The 19,997-nt window shown below is 42.5% G+C and overlaps 1 pseudogene; it reads left to right on the top strand.

The window, feature by feature from the left end:
- The window catches only part of LOC123129471 (G-type lectin S-receptor-like serine/threonine-protein kinase LECRK1), a 45,462-nt pseudogene extending 26,046 nt beyond the window's left edge, over window positions 1–19,416 (top strand).
- The last annotated feature ends 581 nt before the right edge of the window (window positions 19,417–19,997 follow it).

Genomic DNA, 19,997 nt, shown 5'->3' with positions numbered 1-19,997 from the left:
TAAGTCAGATTGTAAGCCAGACCGTAAGCCGGATTGTAAGCCAGATTGTAAGAAGCCCAAGATGTTAAGAATCCCATGGAGAGAAGCCCGTGATGAGAAGTTGGAATAATTTAAGTCTTGATCCGAGTTGGACTCTACATGTAACCCGCCCCTTCAGCTTATATAAGGAGGGGTAGGGCACCCCAAGAGGAGGAGTTGAATAATCATTAAGTCTAGACACAACTAGGAGAGCCGGAGAGACGGAGACTCCCTCATGATGATAATGAGACCTAGCCACAAACAACATGTAGGGTTCTTACCGGATGATGTTTCCTGGGGCCCGAAGCTGTCTAAATATTTGTCTTGCGTGTTGCGTATCTCGATTCCGATCAACCCCTCGCAAGCTATCACATAGATGCATTGACCTCACGACTAAGTCTTGACACCAGGACATTTGCCGTGACAAATCCACGACATTCTTAGTCACTCCAAAATGAAGCTGTGGTGAGGTTTTTGAAATTTTCATGAAAAATGTGCTAAAAAGAGGGGTCCAAAGGTATGGTGAACGACATCATTTCTAAGCAAGGTTTTTTTCGACCTTGTCTAAATCAGCCAAATAACTTTCTTACACATATATTCTATATATATATAGACTATGTGCACTGGTAATTCCATTTTTATTTTGTTTTGCTCATTTGAATTCTGGTCAAACTTAACTTTGACCAAGATTTAAACAAGTCTAAAACATCAAAATGAAAAACTAAGCCTGGATCCTTCTTAGTAACTCCAAAATGAAGTTGTGGTGAGTTTTTTGTAATTTTCATGAAAATGTGCTTAAAAAGAGGGGTCCAAAGGTAGCGTAAATGGCCTCATTTCTAAGCAAGGTTTTTTTCGACCTTGTCTAAATCAACCAAATAACTTTCCTACACATATATTCTATATATACAGACTATGTGCACTTGTTTTTCCTTTTTTTTTTATTTTTTTAATTTGTTTTGCTCATTTGAATTCTTGTCAAACTTAAATTTGACCAAGATTTAAACAAGTCTGAAACATCAAAATGAAAAACTAAGCCTGGATCCTTCTTAGTCACTCCAAAATGAAGTTGTGGTGAGTTTTTTGAAATTTTCATGTTCATTTCCCCAAAACACTTCTCTTCACTTCATACAAGAGAGTTTGAGATACTTGAGATATCACATAAGACACATGAACTTTTCATTTAAATGTATGTAAACCTTGGTTATCAACTTAAATCGTTAGTATATGACATAAGAAGACTATGTGCGCAGATTTTTCATTTTTCTAATTTTTATTTAATTTATTATGCTCAGTTGAAATCTGGTCAAACCTATCTTTGACTGCTCCAAACCCCTCCCAAACCCCACTAACCCTAGCGCTGAACAAGGACCGTCCATCTAACCCTAGCGGCAATCAAGGTTCGTCGATCTAACCCTTTTAGAATGAATCTGCGGGGAGGAGGGGCGATCCGCGAGATGCAATCTGATTGGCTGTGAGATTGTTTTTTCTCAACAAGTACCAGCGCGTTGGATGGACCATTGGGCCGTATCGCTGTCTAGGCCTGAGAAGTAGTTAATAGCTCGTCTCAGCCTTTCTAGGCTTGCATGCATGGGAAGGCCGGCGACATGGGTTTGCATGCGCTGGAGGCGGACATGCATGCATGCGAGCGAGGCGAGCGAGGCAAGGCGAGCTAGGTGAGCTAGGTGGCCATGCACGTATTGATTCAGGGTTAGTCCATTGTTTTAGATTACGGCAGTGGTTCAGATTACGGCAGCGAGTCAGATGCACACGCCCGGTCAAAGAGCTTCCCTATGCAGTGATTCAGATGCACGCACGCGCCCCATGCATCGTTTCCGTGCAAAAATTTAAGGGTCCCAAACTTAACAGATACACACACGCGTCTGGATTCACACACGCACCATTCTCATCCCTTCTCTCTTCCTCTCCCACCCACAGGCCTATAAATAGGGTGCCTCTCTTCCTCTCCCACTCACCACCCAAAAGCATGTTGGGGAACGCAGTAATTTCAAAATTTTACTACGCACACGCAAGATCATGGTGATGCATAGCAATGAGAGGGGAAGAGTGTTGTCCACGTACCCCTCATAGACCGTAAGCAGAAGCGTTATGACAACGCAGTTGATGTAGTCGTACGTCTTCACGATCGACCGATCCTAGTAGCGAAAGTATGACACCTCCGTGATCTGCACACGTTCGGCTCGGTGACGTCCCACGAACTCTTGATCCGGCTGAGTGTGGAGGGAGAGCTTCGTCAGCACGACGGCGTGATGACGGTGATGATGATGCTACTGTCACAGGGCTTCGCCTAAGCACTACGATGATATGAACGAGGTGGATTATGGTAGAGGGGGGCACCGCACACGGCTAAGGGATCAATGATCAACTTGTGTGTCTATGGGGTGCCCCCCTCCCCCGTATATAAAGGAGTGGAGGAGGGGGAGGGTCGGCCCTCCTATGGCGTGCCTCATGGGGAGTCCTACTCCCACCGGGAGTAGGATCCCCCCTTTCCATGTAGTAGGAGTAGGAGAAGGAAAGGGGGGTGCCCCCCTCCGTTCGTAGTCCAATTCAAACTAGAGGGGGAGGGGGCGCGTGGCCTGCCTTGGCAGCCCCTCCTCTCTTTCCACTAAGGCCCATAAGGTCCATTAAACTCCCCGGGGGGTTCGGGTAACCCCCCCCCCCCGGTACTTCGGTATATGCCCGAATTTCACCCTGAACCCTTTCAATGTCCAAACATAGTCGTCCAACATATCGATCTTTTGTCTCGACCATTTTGAGACTCCTCGTCATGTCTGTGATCAAATCCGGGACTCTGAACTACCTTCGGTACATCAAAACACATAAACTCATAATACCGATCGTCATCGAACGTTAAGCGTGCGGACCCTACGAGTTAGAGAACTAGGTAGACATGACCGTGACATGCCTCCGGTCAATAACCAATAGCAGAACCTGGATGCTCATATTAGTTCCTACATATTCTACGAAGATCTTTATCGGTCAGACCGCATAATGATATACATTGTTCCCTTTGTCATCGGTATGTTACTTGCCCGAGATTCAATCGTCGGTATCTCAATACCTAGTTCAATCCGTTAGTGGCAAGTCTCTTTACTTGTTCTGTAATGCTACGTCTTGTAACTAACTCATTAGCTACATTGCTTGCAAGGCTTATAGTGATGTGCATTACCGAGAGGGCCCAGAGATACCTCTCGGATACACGGAGTGACAAATCCTAATCTCGATCTATGCCAACTCAACAAACACCATCGGAGACACCTATAGAGCATGTTTATAATCACTCAGTTATGTTGTGACGTTTGATAGCATACAAGGTATTCCTATGAAAGTGACGAAATGAGAGACTCTCTATCATGAATATCATGGTGCTACTTTGAAGCACAAGTGTGGTAAAGGATAGTAACATTGTCCCTTCTCTCTTTTTATGTCATTTTTTTATTTGGGCCTTTTCTCTTTTTTATGGCCTCTTTTCTTTCCTCTTTTTTTTTAATTTTTCGTCCGGAGTCTCATCCTGACTTGTGGGGGAATCATAGTCTCCATCATCCTTTCCTCACTGGGACAATGCTCTAATCATGATGATCATCACACTTTTATTTTCTTACAACTCAACAATTACAACTCGATACTTAGAACAAAATATGACTCTATATGAATACCTCCGGCGGTGTACCGGGATATGCAATGAATGAAGAGTGATATGTATCAGAGAATTATGAATGGTGGCTTTGCCACAAATATGATGTCAACTACATGATCATGCTAAGCAACATGACAATGATGGAGTGTGTCATAATAAACGGAACGGTGGAAAGTTTCATGGAAATATATCTCGGAATGGCTATGGAAATGCCATAATAGGTAGGTATGGTGGCTGTTTTGAGTAAGGTATATGGTGGGTGTATGATACCGGTGAAAGGTGTGCGGCATTTAGAGAGGCCAGCAATGGTGGAAGGAAGAAAAGTGCATATAATCCATGGACTCAACCTTAGTCATAAAGAACTCATATACTTATTGCAAAAATCTACAAGTTATCAAAGCAAAGTATTACACACATGCTCCTAGGGGGATAGATTGGTAGGAAAATACCATCGTTCGTCCCCGACCGCCACTCATAAGGAAGACAATCAATAAATAAATCATGCTCCGACTTCATCACATAACGGTTCACCATACGTGCATGCTACGGGAATCACAAACTTTAACACAAGTATTTCTCAAATTCACAACTACTCAACTAGCATGACTCTAATATCACCATCTCCATATCTCAAAACAATTATCAAGTATCAAACTTCTCATAGTATTCAACACACTCATAAGAAAATTTTATTATTAATCTTGAATGCCTAACATAATTAAAGAAAATTACCATGCTGTTTTGTAGGACTCTCAAAATAATCTAAGTGAAGCATGAGAGATCAATAGTTTCTATAAAACAATTCCATCACCGTGCTCTAAAAAATATAAGTGAAGTACTAGAGCAAAACTATATAACTCAAATGATATAAGCGAAGCACATAGAGTATTCTAACAAATTCCAAATCATGTGTGTCTCTCTCAAAAGTTGTGTACAGAAAGGATGATTGTGGTAAACTAACAAATAAAGACTCAAATAATACAAGATTCTCCTAGCAAAACACATATCATGTGGTGAATAAAAATATAGCTCCAAGTAAAGTTACCGATAAAAGCAGACAAAAGAGGGGATGCCTTCCGGGGCATCCCAAAACTTTGGATTTTTGCTGTCCTTAGATTATATTGGGGGTGCCATGGGCATCCCCAAGCTTAGGCTCTTGCCACTCCTTGTTCCATAATCCGTCAATTCTTTACCCAAAACTTGAAAACTTCACAACACCAAACTTAAAGTAGAAAATCTCGTGAGCTCCGTTAGCGAAAGAAAACAAAAGACCACTTCAAGGTACTGTAATGAACTCATTATTTATTTATATTGGTGTTAAAACTACTGTATTCCAACTTATCTATGGTTTATAAACTATTTTACTAGCCATAGATTCATCAAAATAAGAAAACAACACACGAAAAACAGAATCTGTCAAAAACAGAACAGTCTGTAGTAATCTGTAGCTAGTGCAAGATCTGGAACCCCAAAAATTATAAAATAAATTTCTGGACGTGAGGAATTTATCTATTAATCATATGCAAAAATAATTAACTAAATATCACTTTCCAAATAAAAATGGCAGCAGTTCTCGTGAATGCTAAAGTTTCTGTTTTTTACAGCAAGATTAACAAGACTTTCCCCAAGTCTTCCCAACGGTTCTACTTGGAACAAACACTAATTAGGAACAAAAAATACAACCAAAAAAGAGGCTAGGTAAATTATTTATTACTAAACAGGAGCAAAAAGCAAGGAATAAAAATAAAATTGGGTTGCCTCCCAACAAGCGCTATCGTTTAACACCCCTAGCTAGGCATAAAAAGCAAGGATAGATCTAGGTATTGTCATCTTTGGTTTTAGGGAAGAAAAGAGCAAACTTGCTATCTATGGAATTAATCTTTCTATTTTGATAAAGCACATGGCTATTAATGGTAGAAGAAAGATTAAGTATGTTACGGAAATTTCAATCTAAGCTAGCCTTCATCTCTTTGATAGATTCGTTTTGGTAAGAGAGCAAAAGAGATGTAGATTCAACTTTCTCATTCATGGGGTGCCCAAATATGGTTTTCATCTTCTCATAAGTGTCTACGGCATCCCCTTCAAGAAAGCCTTCTTCAAATATAGAATCTAAGACATGCTTAAAAGAATAAGGAAGGGAAATATAAAAGCTTTTTAAGTAAATTTCAATTTGGTATTGAGGCACATAGCTAGCCCTGATCCTTAATAGTCTATACCAAGCATCTTTCAAAGATTCATCAAGTAAATAACGAAAAATTCCAGAATCATCTTCATCAAAATTATTAAGATTCTCATTGATAACTCTGGTAGGTTTTTCCATAGTATCCTTATTTATGAGCTTAGCGAGAATAGAAGGGTTGTCCAAAGTACTAAAACTCGGGAGAGTGCCCCCACCCCTTTTTTATTCAGACATGGCGGAGGAAAAGCGAGCAAGAAAAAGAGAGGGTGAATAAAACGTCAAGGGTGAAGTGGGGGAGAGGAAAACGAGAGGCAAATGGCAAATAATGTAATGCAGGAGATAAGGGTTGTGATGGGTACTTGGTATGTTGACTTTTGCGTAGACTCCTCGGAAACGATGCCAGAAATGGCTCGTTGTCGGGAGTCAAATCTTAACTTGCGCGAACCTCCCCGGCAACGGCGCCAGAAATCTTCTTGCTACCTCTCGAGCACTGCGTTGGATTTCCTTGAAGAGGAAAGGATGATGCAGCAAAGTAGCGTAAGTATTTCCCTCAGTTTTTGAGAACCAAGGTATCAATCCAGTAGGAGGCTATGCGCGAGTCCCTCGTACCTGCACAAAACAAATAACTCCTCGCAACCAACGCGATAAGGGGTTGTCAATCCCTTCACGGTCACTTACGAGAGTGAGATCTGATAGATATGATAAGATAATATTTTTGGTATTTTTGTGATAAAGATGCAAAGTAAAATAAAAGCAAAGTAAAAACCAAAGGAAATAACTAAGTATTGGAGGATTAATATGATGAAGATAGACCCGGGGGCCATAGGTTTCACTAGTGGCTTCTCTCAAGAGCATAAGTATTTTATGGTGGGTGAACGAATTACTGTTGAGAAATTGACAGAATTGAGCATAGTTATGAGAATATCTAGGTATGATCATGTATATAGGCATCACGTCCGAGACAAGTAGACCGACTCCTGCCTGCATCTACTACTATTACTCCACTCATCGACCGCTATCCAGCATGCATCTAGAGTATTAAGTTCATGAAAAGAGAGTAACGCCTTAAGCAAGATGACATGATGTAGAGGGATAAATTCATACAATATGATAAAAACCCCATCTTGTTATCCTCGATGGCAACAATACAATACGTACCTTGCTGCCCCTACTATCACTGGGAAAAGACACCGCAAGATTGAAGCCAAAGCTAAGCACTTTTCCCATTGCAAGAAAGATCAATCTAGTAGGCCAAACCAAACTGATAATTCGAAGAGACTTGCAAAGATAACCAATCATACATAAAAGAATTCATAGAAGATTCAAATATTGTTCATAGATAATCTTGATCATAAACCCACAATTCATCGGTCTCAACAAACACACCGCAAAAAGAAGATTACATCGAATAGATCTCCACAAGAGAGGGGAGAACATTGTATTGAGATCCAAAAAGAGAGAAGAAGCCATCTAGCTAATAATTATGGACCCGAAGGTCTAAGGTAAACTACTCACACTTCATCGGAGAGGCTATGGTGTTGATGTAGAAGCCCTCCGTGATGGATGCCCCCTCCGGCAGAGCTCCGGAACAGGCCCCAAGATGGGATCTCGTGGATACAGAAAGTTACGGCGGTGGAATTAGGGTTTTGGCTCCGTCTTTGATCGTTTGGGGGCACGTAGGTATATATAGGAGGAAGGAGTACGTCGGTGGAGCAACAGGGGGGCCACGAGGGTGGAGGGCGCGCCTATGGGGGGTAGGCGCGCCCCCTACCTCGTGGCCTCCCTGTTGGTTGCTTGACGTAGGGTCCAAGCCTCTTGGGTCTTGTTCGTTCCAAAAATCACGTTCCCGAAGGTTTCATTCCGTTTGGACTCCGTTTGATATTCCTTTTCTTTGAAACCCTAAAATAGGCAAAAAAAAATAGCAATTCTGGGCTGGGCCTCCGGTTAATAGGTTAGTCCCAAAAATAATATAAAAGCAGATAATAAAGCCCAATAATGTCCAAAACAGTAGATAATATAGCATGGAGCAATCAAAAATTATAGATACGTTGGAGACGTATCATAGAGCATCTTTATAATCACTCAGTTACGTTGTGACATTTTATAGCACACAAGGTGTTCCTCCAGTATTCGGGAGTTGCATAATCTCATAGTCTAATGAACATGTATAAGTCATGAAGAAAGCAGTAGCAATGAAACTGTAACGATCATAATGCTAAGATAACGAATGGGTCTTGTCCATCACATCATTCTCCTAATGATGTGATCCCGTTCATCAAATGACAACACATGTCTATGGTTAGGAAACATAACCATCTTTTTTAAACGAGCTAGTCAAGTAGAGGCATACTAGGGACACTTTGTTTTGTCTATGTATTCACACATGTACTAAGTTTCCGGTTAATACAATTCTAGCATGAATAATAAACATTTATCATGAAATAAGGAAATAAATAATAACTTTATTATTGCCTCTAGGGCATATTTCCTTCAGTCTCCCACTTGCACTAGAGTCAATAATCTAGTTCACATCGTCATGTGATTTAACACCAATAGTTCACATCTTTATGTGATTAGTTCACATCTCCATGTGACTAACACCCAAAGGGTTTACTAGAGTCAATAATCTAGTTCACATCTCTATGTGATTCACACCCAAAAAGTACTAAGGTGTGATTATGTTTTGCTTGTGAGAGAAGTTTAGTCAACGGGTCTGCCACATTCAGAGCCGCATGTATTTTTCAAATATTCTATGTCTACAATACTCTGCACGAAGCTACTCTAGCTAATTGCTCCCACTTTCAATATATATCTGGATTGAGACTCAGAGTCATCCAGATCGGTGTCAAAGCTTGCATCAACGTAACTCTTTATGACGAACTCTTTATCACCTCCAAAACTGAGAAATATTTCCTTAGTCCTCTAAGGATAATTTTGACCGCTGTCCAGTGATCTTCTCCTAGATCAAAATTGTACTCCCTTGCCAAACTCAGGGCATGGTATACAATAGGTCTGGTACACAGCATGGCATACTTTATAGAACCTACGGCTGAGGCATAGGGAATGACTTTCATTCTCTCTCTATCTTCTGCCGTGGTCAGGTTTTGAGTCTTACTCAACTTCACACCTTGCAACACAGGAAAGAACTCTTTCTTTGACTGTTCCATTTTGAACTACTTCAAAAACTTGTCAAGGTATGTACTCATTGAAAAAACTTATCAAGCATCTTGATATATCTCTATAGATCTTGATGCTCAATATGTAAGCAGCTTCATCGAGGTCTTTCTTTGAAAAAACTCCTTTCGAACACTCCTTTATGCTTTCCAGAAAATTCTACATCATTTTCGATCGTCAATATGTCATTCACATATACTTATCAGAAAGGCTGTAGTGCTCCCACTCACTTTCTTGTAAATACAGGCTTCACCGCAAGTCTGTATAAAACTATATGCTTTGATCACACTATCAAAGCGTACATTCCAACTTCGAGATGCTTTCACCAGTCCATAAATGGATCAGTGGTGCTCAGACACTTTGTTAGCATCTTTTGGATTGACAAAACCTTCTGGTTGCATCATATACAACTCTTCTTTAAGAAATCCATGAAGGTTTGACATCCATTTGCCAAATTTCATAAAATGCGGCAATTGCTAACATGACTTGGACAGACTTTTAAGCATCGATACAAGTGAGAAAATCTCATTGTAGTCAACACCTTGAACTGTTCGAAAACATTTTTGCGACAATTCGAGCTTTGTAGATAGTAACACTACTATTAGTGTCCGTCTTCCTCTTGAAGATCCATTTATTCTCTATGGCTTGCCGATCATCAGGCAAGTCAACCAAAGTCCACACTTTGTTCTCATACATGGATCCTATCTCAGATTTCATGGCCTCAAGCCATTTCGCAGAATCTGGGCTCATCATCGCTTCCTCATAGTTCGTAGGTTTGTCATGGTCTAGTAACATGATTTCCAGAACAGGATTACCGTACCACTTTGGTGCGGAACGTATTCTGGTTGACCTATGAGGTTCGGTAGTGACTTGATCTGAAGTTTCATGATCATTATCATTAACTTCCTCACTAATCGGTGTAGGCATCACTGGAACTGATTTCTGTGATGAACTACTTTCCAATTCGGGAGAAGGTACAATTACCTTATCAAGTTCTAGTTTCCTCCTACTCACTTCTTTCGAGAGAAACTCCTTCTCTAGAAAGGATCCATTCTTAGCAACGAATATCTTGCCTTCGGTTTTGTGATAGAAGGTGTACCCAACAGTTACTTTTGGGTATCCTATGAAGACACACTTCTCCGATTTGGGTTTGAGCTTATCAGGATGAAACTTTTTCACATAAGAATCGCAATCCCAAACTTTAAGAAATGATAGCTTAGGTTTCTTGCTAAACCACAGTTCATACGGTGTCGTCTCAACGGATTTAGATGGTGCCCTTTTTAACGTGAATATAGCTGTCTCTAATGCATAACCCAAAAACGATAGTGGTAAATCGGTAAAAAGACACCATAGATTGCACTATATCCAATAAAGTACGGTTATGATGTTCGGACACACCATTATGCTGTGGTGTTCCAGGTGGCATGAATTTATGAAACTATTCCACATTTTTTAATTGAAGACCAAACTCATAACTCAAATATTCGTCTTCACGATCAGATCGTAGAAACCTTATTTTCTTGTCAAGATGATTTTCCACTTCACTCTGAAATTCGTTGAACTTTTCAAATGTTTCGGACTTATGTTTCATCAATTAGATATACCCATATCTGCTCAAATCATCTGTGAAGGTTAGAAAATAACGATACCCGCCATGAGCCTCAACACTCATCGGACGGCATACATCAGTATGTATTATTTCTAATAAGTTAGTTGCTCGCTCCATTGTTCCGGAGAACGGAGTCTTAGTCATCTTGCCCATGAGGCATGGTTCGCAAGCATCAAGTGATTCATAATCATGTGATTCCAAAATCCCATCATCATGGAGTTTCTTCATGCGCTTTACACCAATATGATCTAAACGGTAGTGCCCCAATTAAGTTACACTATCATTATTAAGTTTGCATTTTTTTGGCTTCAATATTATGAATATGTGTACCACTACGATCGAGATTCAATAAACCATTTATATTGAGTGTATGACCATAGAAGGTTTTATTCATGTAAATAGAACAACAATTATTCTTCACATAAATGAATAACTGTATTGCAATAAACATGATCCAATCATATTCATGCTCAACGCAAACACCAAATAACATTTACTTTAGGTTCAACACTAATCCCGAAGGTAAAGGGAGTGTGCGATGGTGATCTTATCAACCTTGGAATCACTTCCAACACACATCATTACCTCGTCCTTAACTAGTCTCTGTTTATTTTGCAACTCCCGTTTTGAGTTACTACTCTTAGCAACTGAACCAGTATCAAATACCGAGGGGTTGCTATAAACACTAGTAAAGTACACATCAATAACATGTATATCCAATATACCTTTGTTCACTATGCCATCCTTCTTATCCGCCAAGTATCTAGGGCAGTTCCACTTCTAGTGACCATTTCCTTTGAAGTAGAAGCACTCAGTTTCAGGCTTGGGTCTAGCTTTGGGCTTCTTCACGGGAGTGACAACTTGTTTGTCATTCTTCTTGAAGTTCCCTTTCTATCCCTTTGCCCTTTTCTTGAAACTAGTGGTCTTGTCAACCATCAGCACTTGATGCTTTTCTTGATTTCTACCTTCGCCGATTTTAGCATCCCGAAGAGCTTGGGAATCGTTTCCGTTATCCCTTGCTTATTATAGTTCATCACGAAGTTCTAGTAACTTGGTGATAGTGACTAGAGAACTTTGTCAATCACTATCTCATCGGGAAGATTAACTCCCACTTTATTCAAGCAATTGTAGTACTCAGACAATCTTAGCACATGCTCACTCGTTGAGCTATTCTCCTCCATCTTGTAGGCAAAGTACTGTCAGAGGTCTCATACCTCTTGACACGGGCATGAGTATGAGACAATTTCAACTCTTGGGACATCTTATATGCTCCCTGGCGTTCAAATGTTTTTGAAGTCCCGGTTCTAAGCCGTAAAGCATGTCACACTAAACTATCAAGTAGTCATCATACCGAGCTTGCCATATGTTCATAATGTCTGCATCTGTTCCTGCAATAGGTCCGTCACCTAGGAGTGCATCAAGGACATAATTCTTCTGTGCAACAATGAGGATAATCCTCACATCATGGAGCTAGTCTGCATCATTTCTACTAACATCTTTCAAAATAGTTTTCTCTAGGAACATATCATAAATAAAACGGGAAAGCTATACACGAGCAATTGATCTACAATATAGATATGCAAAATACTATCAGGACTAAGTTCATGATAAATTTAAGTTCAATTAATCAGTTTACTTAAGAACTCCCACTTAGATAGACATCCCTCTAATCATCTAAGTGATCACGTGATCCATATCGGCTAAACCATGTCCGATCATCACGTGAGATGGAGTAGTCTTCAATGGTGAACATCTCTATGTTGATCATATCTACTATATGATTCACGTTAGACCTTTCGGTCTCTAGTGTTCCGAGGCCATATCTGCATATGCTAGGCCCGTCAAGTTTAACCCGAGTATTCTGCGTGTGCAAAACTGGCTTGTACTGTTGTATGTGAACGTAGAGCTTATCACACCCGATCATCACGTGGTGTCTCGGCACGACGAACTGTAGCAACGGTGCATACTTAGGGAGAACACTTATACCTTGAAATTTAGTGAGAGATCATCTTATAATTCTACCGTCGAACTAAGCAAAATAAGATGCATAAGGGATAAACATCACATGCAATTAATATAAGTGATATGATATGGCCATCATCATCTTGTGCCTTTGATCTCCATCTCCAAAGCACCATCATGATCACCATATTCACCGGCTTGACACCTTGATCTCCATCAAAGCATCATTGTCGTCTCGCCAACTATTGCTTCTACGACTATCGCTACCGCTTGGTGATAAAGTAAAGCAATTACATGGCGATTGCATTTCATACAATAAAGCGACAACCAAATGGCTCCTGCCAGTTGCCGATAACTGTGTTACAAAACATGATCATCTCATACAATAAAATTTAGCATCATGTCTTGAGCATATCACATCACAACATGCCCTGCAAAAACAAGTTAGACGTCCTCTACTTTGTTGTTGCAAGTTTTACGTGGCTGCTACGGGCTGAGCAAGAACCGTTCTTACCTACGCATCAAAAACCACAACGTGGTATAGTGATTGCTTTTTGATCTTCAGAAAGAACCCTGTTCATTGAATCCGATTCAACTAAAGTTGGAGAAACTGACACCCACCAGCCACCTGTGTGCGAAGCACGTCGGTAGAACCAGTCTCGCGTAAGCGTACGCGTAATGTCGGTTTGGGCCACTTCATCCGACAATACCGCTGAATCGAGAATCAATTAGTGGCGGCAAGCAATATGTATATACCCACGCCCACAGCTCCTTTGTGTTCTACTCATGCATATAACATCTATGCATGAACCTGGCTCTGATAGCACTATTGGGGAACGCGGTAATTTCAAATATTTCCTATCCACACGCAAGATCATGGTGATGCATAGCAACGAGAGGGGAAGAGTGTTGTCCACGAACCCTCGTAGACCGTAAGCGGAAGCGTTATGACAACGCCGGTTGATGTGGTTGTACGTCTTCACGATCGACCGATCCTAGTACCGAAAGTACGGCACCTCCGCGATCTGCACACATTCCGCTCGGTGACATCCCATGAACTCTTGATCCGGCTGAGTGTGGAGGGAGAGCTTCGTCAGCACGATGGCGTGATGACGGTGACGATGATGCTACTGTCACAGGGCTTCGCCTAAGCACTACGATGATATGACTGAGGTAGATTATGGTAGAGGGGGGCACCGCACACGGCTAAGGGATCAATGATCAACTTGTGTGTCTATGGGGTGCCCCCTCCCCCGTATATAAAGGAGTGGAGGAGGGGGAGGGCCGGCCCTCCTATGGCGCGCCTCATGGGGAGTCCTACTCCCACCGGGAGTAGGATTCCCCCCCCCCCTTCCATGTAGTAGGAATAGGAGAAGTAAGGAGGAAAGAGGGAGAAGGAAAGGGGGGAGCCCCCTTCCTAGTCCAATTCGGACCAGAGGGGGAGGGGACGCGCGGGCTGCCCTGGCAGTCCCTCCTTTCTTTCCACTAAGGCCCATAAGGTCCATTAAACTCCCCGGGGGGGGGGGGGGTTCCAGTAACCCCCCCGGTACTCCAGTATATGCCCGAACTTCACTCGGAACCCTTCCGATGTCCAAACATAGTCGTCCAACATATCAATCTTTATGTATCGACCATTTCGAGACTCCTCGTCATGTCTATGATCAAATCCGGGACTCTGAACTACCTTCGGTACATCAAAACACATAAACTCATAATACCGATCGTCACCGAACGTTAAGCGTGCGGACCCTACGGGTTCAAGAACTAGGTAGACATGACCGAGACATGTCTCCGGTCAATAACCAATAGCGGAACCTGGATGCTCATATTGGTTCCTACATATTCTATGAAGATCTTTATTGGTCAGACCGCATAACGATATACATTGTTCCCTTTGTCATCGATATGTTACTTGCCCGAGATTCGATCGTCGGTATCTCAATACCTAGTTCAATATCGTTAGTGGCAAGTCTCTTTACTTGTTCTGTAATGCTACATCTCATAACTAACTCATTAACTACATTGCTTGCAAGGCTTATAGTGATGTGCATTACCGAGAGGGCCTAGAGATACCTCTCCGATACACGGAGTGGCAAATCCTAATCTCGATCTATGCCAACTCAACAAACACCATCGGAGACACCTGTAGAGCATCTTTATAATCACTCAGTTACGTTGTGACGTTTGATAGCACACAGGGTATTCCTCCGGTATCCGGGAGTTGCATAATCTCATAGTCTGAGGAACATGTATAAGTCATGAAGAAAGCAGTAGCAATGAAACTATAATGATCATAATGCTAAGCTAACAAATGGGTCTTGTCCATCACATCATTCTCCTAATGATGTGATTCCGTTCATCAAATGAAAACACATGTCTATGGTTAGGAAACATAACCATCTTTGATAAATGAGCTAGTCAAGTAGAGGCATACTAGGGACACTTTGTTTTGTCTATGTATTCACACATGTACTAAGTTTCCGGTTAATACGATTCTAGCATGAATAATAAACATTTATCATGAAATAAGGAAATAAATAATAACTTTATTATTGCCTCTAGGGAATATTTCCTTCAAAGCCAGATCCATTCTCTCCAACTTCAAACACCCAAGCGACCAAGTGAAGATGCAGTACAATGGGCCGACCTTCCTTCGTCCGCCTGTCCTGCTGGAGATGTGCTACCCACCGAGCGTGCTCGTGGAGAGGGAGCTCCATGTGTGGGTGACTTCAAGGTGGAGGGGGTCCGTTGAGCTCACTCGCGCTTTCCTCAGAGCCGGCTATGCCCACCTCCCACGGGGCTCGCCTAGGATGTTCACCCTCAGCGACGTTCGTGACCGCGACGACATCCTCCTTGTGCTCACTGTCACCTTCACCAACCCGTTTGACGCGCGTGAGCTCCTCAGTCAAGTCTTTTGGTGCGGCTGTGAGTCCATCTTCTTCACGGTGTACAGCATCTTCACCAACTACGAGAGCATCTTCCCCACTCCAGGCCAAATGCACTCCCTTCCCTACGACGACAAGGAGGAGGAGGTGTGAAGTTGAAGATGGTGTTGAAGGGGCGCGCGGCCAAGGTGGAAGAAGGAGGTCAACATGAAGATGTTCAAGAAGGGGTGTGAGCCCGGAGTCAAGCTCGTCATGTTTTAGTTTTATCGTTTTTATTTTGTTGCTTTTCTATGTCGTGTGTGCCGTGTCATGTCGTGTCCTGTCCGTGAACTTATCTAAAGGTACCCATCTATCTAAGGGTACAGTGTGTTGCATCTTATCTATCCAAGTTATTATGTGTGTTAAAAAATGTTCGTGCCCAAACATATCATTTCTTGCCTGAACCTAGTCATGAACTAACATGCAAATTTATTCCCTTTAAATCCTAAACCAAGTGCCACTCTAACCAAAATAATGTGGCAGTGCAAACATACATTTCCAACCCTCCAAAATTTTAGTGCAAAACAAAGGAAAAGAACTCTCACGTGTGTGAAAACATTCAGTACAAGCAAACGGTCTCACTATGTGTACCCTCCTTCCCTACCCATGTCAAAGTCTTTCCATCTGTCCTAGTGGTTACCAGCGTAGCCCTAAACGCCACAAACCCACGCTGTCCTGGGTTCAAGTCCCCAGCTGCACCAATTTTTTGTGCATTTTCCACCCTTCATTTTTTTAGACAAATTATTTTTTCTCAATGTAATGCCCATAAAAAATGTTCATTAATTTTGGCACCAGGTGTAAACCTCTAGCAGAGCTAAGGCATATTTTCCATGACATTTTGGTCTTTGATTTAAATCATGGTATATTTGAATTGGAGTAATTAAATTGCTATTAAATATTTAACAGCTCTAGAAAAAATCTAAAATTAATTGTTTGGCTCTGGAATAATTCAATTAGCTTCCACAAAAAGTTTCAGCATTATGATTTACTGTCTAAATTAAATCAGAATAGTAAACAGAAAAACACGAAAGAGAACCCCGGAATGGGCCTAATTGGATGTCGTTGGCCCATTAGCCTAGCTGGCACTTGGCTCTACGCTCTGAATTTGGGCCACAGAGGAACCTTTTTTTTGAAAGAAAGGCAGAGCAGAGAGCTACATTTCATTGATCAAAAGTTTCTGAATTCCTCATTTCTTCTTTCGTTTTTCAACATATTTAAATGTTGGTCACTTCTTCTCCTTTTCCAACATTTAAACAACTTTGACCAACATTTAAACTAGGTGAATTTCTCATACAATTTCAAGCTTACAAATTCCTCCATAATTCATGTCTTTCCATACATTTTCAACATTACAACCAGTGCGATTACCATACCTACAAATGCCCAAAAGTAATTGCAAACGGGTATTGGTATTTGTGCTTGATCTTCAAGCTTCCTAACCTTCTTCTTTAACATCCTAAGCTCAACAGCTAGCTCTCTGTCAGTGCGTGCTTCGCCCTCCATCTCTTCTTCCGGAGCTTGTGCTGCGGCCACTGCCGTTCGTGGCAGCATGTGCAACCATTCTTCATGCTCTTGTTGCAGTTCATTCATCAGAGTCTTGGCCAGAGCATCGACCCAAAGAAAGAAGCATGTCACCTGCATGAAAGCCAAACAGATCAACCCATTGCTCAAAGATCCCGACCACGAAAATGGTGCAATTGCCCCGATTCTTACCCCATTCTCGTTGCACACGTAGAACAAACGATTCTGGTTCCTCGGTGTGTGAGAAACCCTTCGATCAACGCCCTCCCGGCACCACGGACAGACGAAGATAGGCATGTCCACACGCGCCCGGCTCTGCATCCGCGAGGTGGCGTGGGAGCTTGAGGAAGATATGGAGCTCGGAGCCGAAGGGGATCTCAACGCTGCTGCGCCCTCCATAGCTAGCTTCCCACCGCCGTGCTCTCTCTCTCGCTGTGGTCACCACCGTGCTCTCTGTCGCCATGGTCACCGTCGCTCTCTGTCGCCCGCTTATATAGCACACCCGCAACGACTCTCTACTCAATGGCTCTCTGCTGGGTCCCACAAGCCACGCATGCAACGGTCTGATCGTCTAGGGCGTCTCTGCCGCCTGGTCCCACCTGTAAGGGCCGAGTCAAAAGGTTGACCTGACGGAGACGGTAGAGTTCACGGAACGAGTTGGTGTGCACGGACTAGGGGCAAAACTAAGCACGGTTCGCATCTGAGGGCAAAACTGAGCACATGGACACCACTAAGGTCAAAAGGATAATTAACCCTTTGATATGTGGGTGGACCGATGCTTAGGTGTTATTCATACTTGAACCAACCTCCTACTTATGATTAACCCCCTCGCAAGCATCCGCAACTACGAGAAAAGTATTAAGAATAAATTCTAACCATAGCACTAAACTTTTGGATCCAATCGGTCCCTTACGGAATATCACATAAACTAGGGTTTAAGCTTCTGTCACTCTCGCAACCCATCATCTAATTACTACTCCACAATGCATTCCCTTAGGCCCAAATATGGTGAAGTGTCATGTAGTCGACATTCACATGACACCACTAAGGGAATCACAACATACATACCATCAAAATATCGAACATATATCAAGTTCACATGATTACTTGCAACAAGATTTCTCCCGTGACCTCAAGAACAAAAGTAACTACTCACAAATGATAATCATGCTTAAGATTAGAGGGGTATTAAATAGCATATTAGATCTAAACATATAATCTTCCATCAAATAAACCATGTAGTAATCAACTAAAAGATGTAATCAACACTACTAGTCACCCACAAGTACCAATCTATAGTTCCGGTACAAAGATTGAACACAAGAGATGAACTAGGGTTTGAGACGAGATGGTGCTGTTGAAGATGTTGATGGAGATAGCCCTCCCCAAGATGGGAGAGTTGTTGGTGATGATGATGACGATGATTTTCCCCTCCGGGAGGGAAGTTCCCCCGGCGGAATCGCTCCGTCGGAGGGCAAAAGTGCTCCTGCCCAAGTTCTGCCTCGAGATAGCGGCGTTTCGTCTCGAAAGTTCTCTCCTTATTTTTTTCTAGGTCAAAATGACTTATATACTAGAAGATGAGCACCGGAGGTGGGCTGGGCTGAGCACAACCCACCAGGGCATGTTCTAGTGTCGTGGGCTCACCAGGTGGCCCCCCTTCGGTAGTTATTTTCTCCAGCATTTCTTATTTATTCCATAAAATTCCTCGTGAAGTTTCAGCTCATTTGGAGTTGTGCAGAATAGGTAGTCTGATGTAGCTTTTCAGGTCCAGAATTCTAGCTGCTGAAATTCTCCCTCTTTGTGTGAACCTTGCATATTATGAGAGAAAAGGCATTAGAGTTACTCCAAAAAGCATTATTATGCATAAAACAATATAAATAACAGTAGGTAAACATGATGCAAAATGGATGTATCAGTGTACAAGTTCATGAGCAATGGCTCGATGGCCGACCTGCTGTTCAGGGGTGCTGCCTCGACGCCTCCATGGTCCGACCGCCTTGGCATCATGCTCGATGTAGCCTGGGGCCTGCACTACCTCTACGATGAGCTCAGCAGTCGCGTGATCCACTGCGACATCAAGCCGCAGAACATCCTCATAGACGCGGCCGGCACGACAAAGATCGTCAGCTTTGGGCTCGCTAAATTGCTCTAACCTAATCAGACACGCACTTTCACTAGTGTCCGCGGCACGCGTGGGTACCTGGCCCCTGAGTGGTACATGGGCATGGGCCTTGTCACAACGAAGGTTGATGTGTACAGCTACGGCGTGGTGCTGCTCGAGATCATGACGTGTAGGAGGAGCATGGAAATGGAGGAGGCCGGTGAGGAACAAACCCTCATGGAGCTGGTCTATGAGTGCCCTACTGAAGGGTGAGGTGAAGAGGGCCATGAAAAGCGAGGAGGAGGTCGATACGGTGGCTGTGGAGCGGGTGGTGAAGGTTGGGCTCTTGTGCGTGAAGGAGAGCCTGAGTCGAGGCCGTCCATCAAAACCGCCATCTTAATGCTAGAAGGACATCTAGATGTACCATTTCCTTCGCCCCCGGCTTCCTAGCTAGTGATCAACTTCCATATATATCACCCAGGTCACTGGGAACATGATGAACAACTCGGATATCAAATGCAGATGCCGTTAAAATCGGTGGATTCCAAAAAATGGTACAAAATATAACAAACATGGTAATACTATTATTTTTGAACATTTTTTCTGAAAAAGGGATATATTAAACCCTCAAGGAAACAAGAAATTTTGGTTTGCTAAGCGTTAAGAAGCATGTAGGAAGGCGAGAAAGCTCCTTCGCGGATGCGCTATTGGAACGCTCGATCGAGCATCACACGTTGGTCGTTGTCCTGCTTCCATGTATTGGCGATCCAAAATTCTCCCCCCATGAATTCTAATGGTGTTGCAAACTCGATTCGCCATTGTTCATGTCTTGGCAAAATTTTGGGATCAAAAGC

The sequence above is a fragment of the Triticum aestivum genome, chromosome 6A, assembly GCF_018294505.1.
Source record: "Triticum aestivum cultivar Chinese Spring chromosome 6A, IWGSC CS RefSeq v2.1, whole genome shotgun sequence".
NCBI lineage: Eukaryota > Viridiplantae > Streptophyta > Magnoliopsida > Poales > Poaceae > Triticum > Triticum aestivum.
The sequence above is the reverse complement of the archived record's forward strand: the minus strand, read 5'-3'. Positions and strand labels throughout refer to the sequence as shown.